The sequence below is a fragment of the Corvus brachyrhynchos genome, unplaced genomic scaffold (genome assembly GCF_000691975.1).
Source record: "Corvus brachyrhynchos isolate BGI_N302 unplaced genomic scaffold, ASM69197v1 scaffold28, whole genome shotgun sequence".
NCBI classification, from domain to species: Eukaryota; Metazoa; Chordata; class Aves; order Passeriformes; family Corvidae; genus Corvus; species Corvus brachyrhynchos.
The window spans coordinates 7,817,561-7,827,595 of record NW_008246058.1 but is presented as its reverse complement, the minus strand read 5'-3'; the positions used below and the strand labels follow the sequence as shown (position 1 = coordinate 7,827,595).

Genomic DNA, 10,035 nt, shown 5'->3' with positions numbered 1-10,035 from the left:
GGGCTGGAAGAGGAAGGGCGTCCATCTCTTTGCCGGGCTGTTGTTGTGGGAGGTATGTGCCAGGCCAGGATCAGGACTGTGTGGCTGCTCAGCACTGGGATAAATCTGCCCACTACAGGTTGGAGCAGCTCCAGTCCACACCAGCACCCGCACCCCCACAGCTGCTGAGAGGGAGCTGGCTGGGCAGTGTAGAGTGAGCAGCTTGGCTGCAATACTCCTCATTCGAAACGGCTGCCCAGGTTTTATTTTGTCCCTGGCTTCCATTGTGTCCAGACTGGGGAGAGGCAGGTGAGCAGGAAGAGCCTGTCCTTCATGCTGCCTTTGTTCTCCCGGGCGCCATGTGATGGGCTGCGTGGGGACAGATGGCATTTTGCCTTTGTCTACAAAACAGTGCCAGGCTCTTCCTCTCTCCTCCCCGTCTCTCTCAGAAGTGTTTTTGTTTGTTGGGTGGTGAATACTCACTTGTGGGTAGAGCATTGTCTCTTTGGTGCCTTCTTTTATTGATATTGTTGTGTTTATTGTGAGTTTTTCAGGAAATGTGATTCCCACTTGGGGTCTGTCCCCTGCTGTTGAAAAGGGGCAAGGGAAGAGGTGCAGCTTGAGTGAGGTCAGTTTTTCTGCTGGGTTTTAAACCAGATTAGCAATCATATTTACTGTTGCCTTAGGGTTTCTTTTTTCTAAAACCTTATTATGATGTATTCCTCTTTTAATACATTTTTACAAATGCTTGTTGTATAAGACACTCTATTTATGTCTAGAATTTATAGTGTTCCTTCATGTTCACCTATTTTATTTTCTTTTTAAATTGACCTTAAGATAATTAGAAGGAATGAGGATGGGTAAGATATTTTTAGGCAATGCTTTTACTGGCACTTTATAATGCAAGCTCCAAATAGCTGTATTATATTTTAAGCATAATTTAATAAAATCCAGATCATACTTTGTTTTCGTTTTATATGAAATTGAATTCTGTAATTCTCTATTGTTGACTTTCAAATATTCCTTGGGAGAGGGGAGGAGGTGTTTGGGTTTTCTTAGGTATCCAGATACATGTTTTAGCTAGTCAGCGTTAATTTATGACCAACACATATGGTTAATGCCTAAATATACAGTCAAGAAGTTATATTTAGAAATCTGTATTTGAAAACTGGGCCTTGAAATTCCTTCATACTTCATATATGACATTCATTCTATTTGATGTTACACTAAGACTTCACAAGGATTAATGATCACATTAGTGTGTGCGTGTGTGTGAGTTTGCATTTCTGCACCTAGGTCTTAGTGTATTTCCCTCACATTATATCTCTTTATTATTTCTTTGTAACCTCCTCCAGCTCGTTTTTTTCTTGTTGTAGTCACTGTATCAGGAAGAGTTCAGGAACTTCTTCCAAATGCTAACTGATCAGAATTCATATCTAAACACAGGTCTTTTAAAGATACCTGTCACTGCTTTATCTGATGAGTTCTGTTTAACTTTCAAATATCAATTCTGATTTTGATACTGTATTGATCTTTGATACTGTCTGCATTTTCTTGGAATGTTATGCTCAGCTATATCCATACAGTCTTTTTTACATATTTGATTGTGACTATGCTTCCAAAATTAATCTATTACTGTCAAGGCAATCACTACATAAGGAATACTAATATAGGCGTTCCTAAAATGCATACATTTGCCTATGAGTGAGTGATTCAGAGGGTTTGCTGTTTAGATAATTACAGCAGCTGAAGGATGGAGAGAGGTGCAGAGAAAGGTGATTCAGTGTTCTAACAGTCTGATTAGTGCGACTGCACCAGTTAATCATCAGAAATGTTACCTATAATTTCCTATTCACCTGAAATGCTTTCCCCTGCAAAAAATGCCTTTTCCACCAACCTGTGGCAAAGAAAAGAATAACAAAGACAAAAAACTAGGTTGGGTTTTGCTTGGAACAGTTAATACCTAAGGATATGATAGTCAGAGGCAATAAGTATAGTAGAATAGCAAAGAAGTAGCAACCCAGGGATATATAACAATATTTATGAGACTTTTCTAGAAATGTATATTTACATTCTGGTCCTGAATCCAGAACTAAGCATCCATTTTAGTCGGTGAAATGTCAAAAACGAAACCAATTACATATTAAACCACACCAAAAGTAATTGAGGAGTAATCATTGAGCTAAGGAGCTAATCTTTCTTTTGTTTATTTCTTCGTTATTCCTTGCCTAGAAGAAGGAATAGGAAGGCTTATGTGTTTAGAAGATAAAATGTAAGAAGTAAAAACTATGGGTATGATACATATTGAGAAAGGGTGACACTTAAACAAAGGAATGAAAGTTGAAGTCCAGTCTCCAAAATTTTTGCAGTGTCTTATAGGCTGTATATAGGCAGTAGAACTTCTCTAGCCTGCAATGTTAGTGGAAAAAAAACCAATATCTAATGTGTTTTTTTTGTTTAATTCAATATATTTTAAGTAGGTTCAGACAATATCAAAACCCTCTTGGGAATTTAAATTTCTCTCTAGGCTCTGTCGAAAGGTAAGAGCAGAACTGAAACACGTAAATGTTTAGCGACTCAATTAAATAAAAAGCCCCATGCAAAAATAAAAGTAGCTAAGGTGCTTGCAACTCTTGCTGGTCTGGAATGACAATGCTGACTGGACCACAGATTCCCCTACTAAAATATTAATGTAAATTTGGAATTCTCTTTTCAAGGGATCTAACTGCCTACATTCTACGGACTTGTTTCAGAGGCCTTAATCAGGTGCTCAGAACCTTAGCTGCCAGACAAGAGACACAATGTGTTGTTATATTTAATATCAAATAAGCCTAATTATTTAAAATCTCTCATTTTCACCAGGTTTGTGTGGCAGGCTGCAAGAATTTTCAGCTTGTCATAACTTGTACTGTGTAAGATGATGAACTGCATGACATTTTTTATTAATTTCCAACACAATACCTCCTCCTTGTATGCAGTCCTTTATTATACAAATTCAAAGGTTGGTTGTCATTTATTTAAAGGACATCTGTTTAACTTAAGAATATGCTTAAAATAAACAGTACTGTCTTTCAGTTTAACAGAGTTTCTGTTTAAAGAGTTCATCTTGCTAATGTCATAGGTTGCCTTCAGTTGCCTCCCTGATCTCCTGGCTTCCTGCAGGGTCAGAAATATGTCATTTCTCTGTACTTCATTGTCAGAGAAAAAAAGAGAGAGGAAGAGACACCGTTAAACATGACGTATTTTAAACCTTGCATGGAACTTCGTAACAATTCTATGCTTTCTTTGCAATTAGACTCTATGTAGTAATCTAATGAAGAATGAGAAAGAAAAATCAGTACCTCTACTATCTTATTTGCCTTCTGGCCATTTCCTAACTGTTTTCATCAACTACCTCAGCTTTATGGACTTGACTCAAAATTTACATAACCCATCAAGGAAGACTGCAGGATATAATACTTAGAGAGTTGTATACAAAAGTGAACTGATAATGAGAATTGGACAAGAGGTTGATTTGACTAGGCCTCTTCTGCTTCTGGCAGGGATATGTTTATACTTTACATTTGTCCTCCATGTGATCAGTAGAAGTGGCTGAAATTTAATTCTATGCACAAACCACAGGACAAATTGCATGTAGAAATGCCAGTGAACATTTGTGGAAAACAGTGGATTTACTGTGATGCCAGGAAATGACTGCTTGGTTTGAAGACTAAATGATTTTTTGTGTTCTCTGGTTTTATGTCAAGGCCTTATAAGAACTTTGGTTGTTACCATATGATATATGCATAAAATATATTCAACTGGATTTCCAAGTTTTACTGCAGTCACCACCAGAATTTTTGATACATGAGGCTTTACTGGGGATGGCTGTACCCTTCTGGTCATCCACTAAGAAAATCTCATTGCAAGGCAGATCTGTATTGAGCAGAGAGGTGAATGTAGCAAGGGACATTCAAAGAACTTAAATTTAGGAAAAGTATTTGTCTAGTTGGGCAAGAACTTACTGCATTTTTTAGTTTGCTCTTCTGGGATATCATTCTTTTCTCTGCATTCCTCAGGTTGTGATCTATACCTTTTTTCCCACTGGAAAATGGCCAGTCAAAAATGTTTTGGCTACCAAAGTATTTAACATTTATGTCAGGATAAATATTAGTAGTGACATGTTAGACTAAAATGTGAGTGTGATCACTAAACTCTCATGTTAGGGCAAAACCAAGAAAGATGATTGAGTTAATACTGTAAGGCAGGACTAAGGACTTTCTGCATGACATCTCCATAGTCACAGCAATGACAATCATTTGTTTGGGATCTCTTTGGAACAAAGAGGGCTTCATTCTGCATATAAGTTTAAGTCATATACACTGATTACCATAAATGAAGACTGGTTCAATTTAGTTCAGGAATACTACAGCATAAAACAATGTTAAAGTAAATATGAGAATATTTTGAGGACAACTGAATTCACCAAAAAAAGAAGAAAAAAGCTTGCTTGTTTTTTATTTATCTTTTTTTTTGTTTTATTTCTTTTAAACTTTTGTAAACCTTGAAATAAAATGCTGATTTAATAGTTCTTGCAAAAAAAGTGGATGAATAACACATTCATCAGAAGTATTAATTTAAAAGTTGGTTTAAAAGGGGGAAAGGTTAAAACCCAGGCTCGCCAGTAATGAGTGATGGGATGGTGTGCCAGAAGTTGAGGAAATGAGCACTAACAGGATGTCTCAGTCTGCTTCATGAGGTGTTGGCTCCAATGTAGTACACCTGAAATGTTTCTACACTATTGCACATAGCATGAGGAGTGAACAAGAGGACTTTCAGGCTCTGGCCCAGTCCCAGAGAGTTGACATTACTGGTGTAAGTGAAACCTGATGGGATGAGTCCTGTGTCTGGAGTGCCCTGTTGGATGGTTACAGGCTCTTCAGGAGGCACAGGCAGGGCAGAAAAGCTGGGGATTGTCATTGTGTTTGAAGGGTTTGAATGTATGGAGCTCACAGTGGTCAATGGCACAGTTGAGAGTCTCTGGGTGAGAATCACAGGCCCAACAAATAATGCAGATGTCATTGTAGGAGTCTGCTGTAGACCTCCCAGCCAGGACAATGATGCTCATGAATTTGTTCTTTGAGGAACTGAGGGACACTTCCAAGTCAACAGCCCTTTTCCTTATGGATGACTTCAACTTGCCAGAAATTAACTGGGAGCATCACACAGCTGGTACAACCTGGGCCAGAAGATTCCTAAAAGACCCGGATGACAGCTTTATGGAAGAGGTCCTAAGGAAGCCAACTTGGAAATACACGCTCCTTGATCTGCTGCTGGTCAACAGAGTGAATCTCATGAGCAATTAGAGATTGGCAGCTGTCTTGGCCATATTGACCATGAAGCCTGACAGAGTTCAAGAAGAGTTTAGACAGTGCTCTCGAGCACATGGTATAACTCTTGGGGAGGGTCCTGTGAAGGGTTAAGACTTGAACTCGATAATCCTTGTGAGTCCTTTCCAACTTGTCATATTCTGCGATTCTGTGATTCTGTAATTAGGCAATTATTATTTGAAACTTTAAAAATTGTTTCTATACAGTAAATGTGCAGTATTAATAGTTTGGGAAAAGACAATTTAAGTGTTCATGCTGTAAGTGGTTGGCATTGTGCAACATCGCCTTGCACCTAACACAATGTCTGATTTCAGGTGACTGATATGAAGGCTCATAGGTTGTGTCTATTCCAGTAAGTAAAAAGGGACAGGCCCTGTTGCTTGATAGCGAACAAATGACCTAGTATAATTCATCTCCATATGGTTGTATTCTCTTCCACAGTAAAAAAAGGTATCTTCCTTCATGATGCCTTTGGCCCATTATTCTCCTGAGCCACACTCAGGCGTTGTCTGGGAGGTTGAGGTTTGGTGTGGGATAAATCATGCAACTGGGATCCCTAACAGTTAAACCATAGGAGCAGTTGTTCAGCAGTCTGTGAGCTAGTACAGCACCTCATTCAGCTTAATTCATTAAAATTAGGCAATATTCTGAGTTGGAAGGGACCCACAAGCGTATCGTGTCCAACTCTCAAGAGAATGGCCTTCACAGGGATTGAACCCACAGTCTTGGCTTTATTAGCATCATGCTCTAACCAACTGAATTAATTACTATGAATGCCAGTTCTAAAGTCCCTTTGAATAAAAGAAGAAATTAGTGATGAAATATATTTGGCACAGTCCTTATTATATACATAAAATGTTACAAAATTCAGTTCTTCTGAACATGTAACATAAAGGAAGCCAAAATCCTCTTCCTGGATTGCAACCCAAATTTATTTCCCCCCAGAATACTGTGCATTTTTTCATCTTATTTTTCTTCTCTTGATGCCTTTAGCATTGCTCCCACATTCAGACATATCCATATCCATTATTTTTAATATTACATTTTAATGAAACCATTTTTTATTCCATGTACTTAGTTTTTGACCACCTTCACACTCTTCACCTTTTATGTGATGACAGCCATTGTTTCAGCTACCCTTTTATACAAAGAAGTCTAATCACGTCTTAAATATATCTCCAGCATAGGACAGATTGCATATTCTCCAGTTTCAAAGAGCATTGTGATTTCTTATAGCTCAGAGATATTCCTTTAATGTCATTTCCTTCTGAGACAAGTCACTTATTTTACTATAAATGTCTTTTATGTGATGAAGTTTGCTTAAAAGCATCCAATCATTTCCCAGAAGCAGGTGTTTAAAGGCAGAATGCAATAAAAAAGGAGAATTTCAGCTGGCAAATTTCACTACTGGAAAAAAATGTCTGAGCTGTGGGACCACATATTCTAGAATATTAAAAAGACTTAATCAAGGCAAACCAGCTGTAAATCAAGGTTGCAGAAACATAGGGAGACAGAAAAAGAAAAACAAATGAAAGCACTATACAAATCATGAACAAAACACTGACTTTTGTTTAAAATCTGAGCTCAGAGTAGGTATATATAAAAAGATTATGCAGGAACATTCGCTAAAGCACTTTTTCAAATCTGTAAGTTTTATCTTTAATAAAAAGAAGAAAATCAGTGTCATAATTGCTTCTAGGATAGTAAAAAATTTTACCAACCAGCTAATCTACTTCAAATAATTCCTATTGCAACAGCTGTATCAAGAACAAAGGATTACACTTAGAAGAATTTCTTAGCATCTCACAAAATACAAACAGTCCTGTTGAGAGTAAGCATTAACACAGTTACTGTGATGAAGCCCAGTGATCCAGTGTCCAGGAAGGAAGGACATCAATAAACTTTGATCCATAATATTCCAGAGAGCAACATGGGAAAAGTGTTTGCAGGATATTTGACTGTATAATAGTTCTTCTAAGAAAATTTAGGTTGTCTGGGAAGATTATATGGTAACTTGTAGCTGCCACAAGAACACATTTCTCCCCTTGTGGATCCTACCATATGTCAGGAGGTGCACAGTTTAAAAACTGAGGCTATTCTAACACTTGTGACCCAGCCCAAAATCTTCAACAAAAATTCAGGAAAATAACACATGTCCACTCTTCTTAAAGAGTAGTTTAAAACTCTTTCCAAGGCCAAAATTTAAAACATTATTAGTCAAGCCTCTAAGTTTATGAAAAATCTTAATGAATACATGAATGAATGAATTGATAACAGGTTTTTTTCATGACTTCCAGGTTTGAACCTTTGAGCTTTTATGTGAGTATTCATTTAAGACTTTTTCTGAATATAAGAGAACTACACATTTATCTCAAAAATAGAATAGAACAGTTTCAGTTGGAAGTTACCACAATTATTTTCTAGTCCTTCTGCCTGACCACTTTAGTACTGACCAAAAGTTAAAGCATGATATTATGGACATTGTACAAATGCCTTTTGAACAGTAACAGGCATTGATGACCTTTTTGTGATGCTTTTTCTAGTATTTGATGATCATCTTAGTAAAGAAATGTTTCCTCACATCAAGTCTGAGCCTTCTCTGATGCAGCTTTGAGCCATTCACACACACTTGCCTCTGGATATCAGGGAAAAGAGGTCAGCCTCTCCCTCTCCATTTTACCTCCTCAGGAAGCTGTAGCAAATGATGAGGTCATCCTTCAGCTTCCTTTTCTTTAAGCTAGACAAAGCCCAAAGTCCTCAGCTGCTCCTGACAGGATGTGCCTACCAGCCACTTCACCAGCTTGGTTGCCCTTCCCTGGACTTCTTCAAGGACCTTTGCATCCTCTTTAAACACCATTCAAACAATGGAAATATAAGTTATTAAAAGATGACACTGTTGTCTAAAGATTTGTAGACCCAAATGAAACACCCCTGCATAGCAAATCCTGTACAAAAACATATGAGTATTCAGTCTTATACACTATAATCTGCAGAAGTTGGTAGATGCATTTGGAGTCTAAAAATATTTTTAGACAAAAATATGGAAACTTTCATAGGTCATCTCTCTTCATTAATATTCTGATTTGTCTAGACTACCAATATACTTACAATTCTACCAACAGCTGTGGAAAATGAAGCCTTAAGACTCAACAGTCAAGAGATTTGAAATAAGAAATTAGTACATTTCCACTATGTTGTTTCCCTGTATAAATTTATTTCATTCCTATGAAGTCTTTCATTTAAAAATGTGTTGGTAGTGTTGTCTGACTTTGTTCCGGTTTGGTCAAATTTAGAGATATATCCTCTCTAGGCACAACCACCCCTCCCCCCACCAGGTTCTGGAGAAATAAATTTTCCTCAAAGGAAAGTGAAAGAGATAAAAACTATTTATTTAACAAACACACAGGAAAAGGAAAATAATGCTAAATAATAAAATCTTTTGCTGTGAAGAAAAAACCTGGTAAAGTGTTAGAGCCCCCCCTTTGGTCTCCTTGGAGCTGGGGCTTGGCCCAGGGCCAGGCCCTCTGTGCTCAGTGGAAAGTCCTCCCAATGTGTTCTGATATTGAAGCAATCCACAGAAAAAGGGAAAAACCCCAAAATTCCAGGGAAGGAAAAAAAAGTTCAACTCTCAGTCTCTCTCCGGAGAAAAAGAAACTGAAAAACTGGCTGAAAGCTGGCTGGGAAAAAAAATCGCTCTCTCTGTGTGACCTTGAACAAGCTGCAAACTGCTTTGAAAAAGTTTTGCTCAGTTTTTCCTTCCTCCTCTCAGGCTCAGTTTATAGGCATAGAAAGGCACAAGAATTAATTTCTGGGCATAGGCAGCGATATGGGATACACATCATAAAGTCACCCCAAGACAGACTTGTTTCTATGTGCGGTGTCAGATAATAAGCTCAAAGGTTGGATATTTATCCATAGAATAAGAATTGCAGTTTGGTTTAAGGGGTTGACTGCAATTTATCACCCACAATGTCTTATCTATATTCTGACTGGAATGTACACTTAGGAGACTCTGTAGCTGGTCTTGTATGATGACACTTTCCCAATTGTATTGTAACAAAATGGGGGTTTTCATTGATGTATGGTATTGGCATACATGGATGACAGATTTATTTCTTTTATTATTTGAATTTAAAAGAGTAGAAATTATAAAATTAAGTCATATTGGTTAGGAACAAAGAACTGCTACAAAATGTTGTTTGACAGGGTATTCTCTATTCCTTCAGCTTTTCCAGATATGGTTGGCAACATCTCCTCCCTAAAACAAGAACATTCCCATAATGAAGCAGCAGCAGCTGGTGGAACTTGGAGAGGTTTGTTATAATTTGGCATTTTCCTCCAAGAAGCATCCAGGTGCCTTTTTTCCAAGTTCTTGCCCTCCCATTCTTCATTTGGATAGACATTATGGAATAAGTATTAAAAAGACATGAGTTTAAAAATAAAATAAAAATTATGGTTTGTATCTTTGTAGTTTAAAAATGAACTTCATACATGCAAAACCTAATCAATTTGTTTTAAGACATGAGTTTAAAAATAAAATAAAAATTATGATTTGTAAAAAGAGTAGTGATGTTTATTCAAACTTACTTTATGTAGATATTGTTATTAAACATTATTATACCTCAAAATAAACCCTGGGTTTTAAAATAGTAGTTGATTTCATCCAGCACTTTCTAGTAACCATTCT

General features: G+C 37.2%; 1 long non-coding RNA gene across 3 annotated transcripts in view; it reads left to right on the top strand.

The window, feature by feature from the left end:
* Positions 1–10,035, top strand: part of LOC108449595 — a 79,312-nt gene that overhangs the window by 21,172 nt on the left and 48,105 nt on the right. For 2 of the 3 annotated variants that reach the window (XR_001865819.1, XR_001865818.1), the window contains exon 2: positions 9,575–9,661. This is a non-coding gene — a long non-coding RNA (uncharacterized LOC108449595). Of the gene's footprint in view, positions 1–9,574; positions 9,811–10,035 lie in introns of those variants that run through there. The other variant, XR_001865817.1, reaches the window with a different exon arrangement.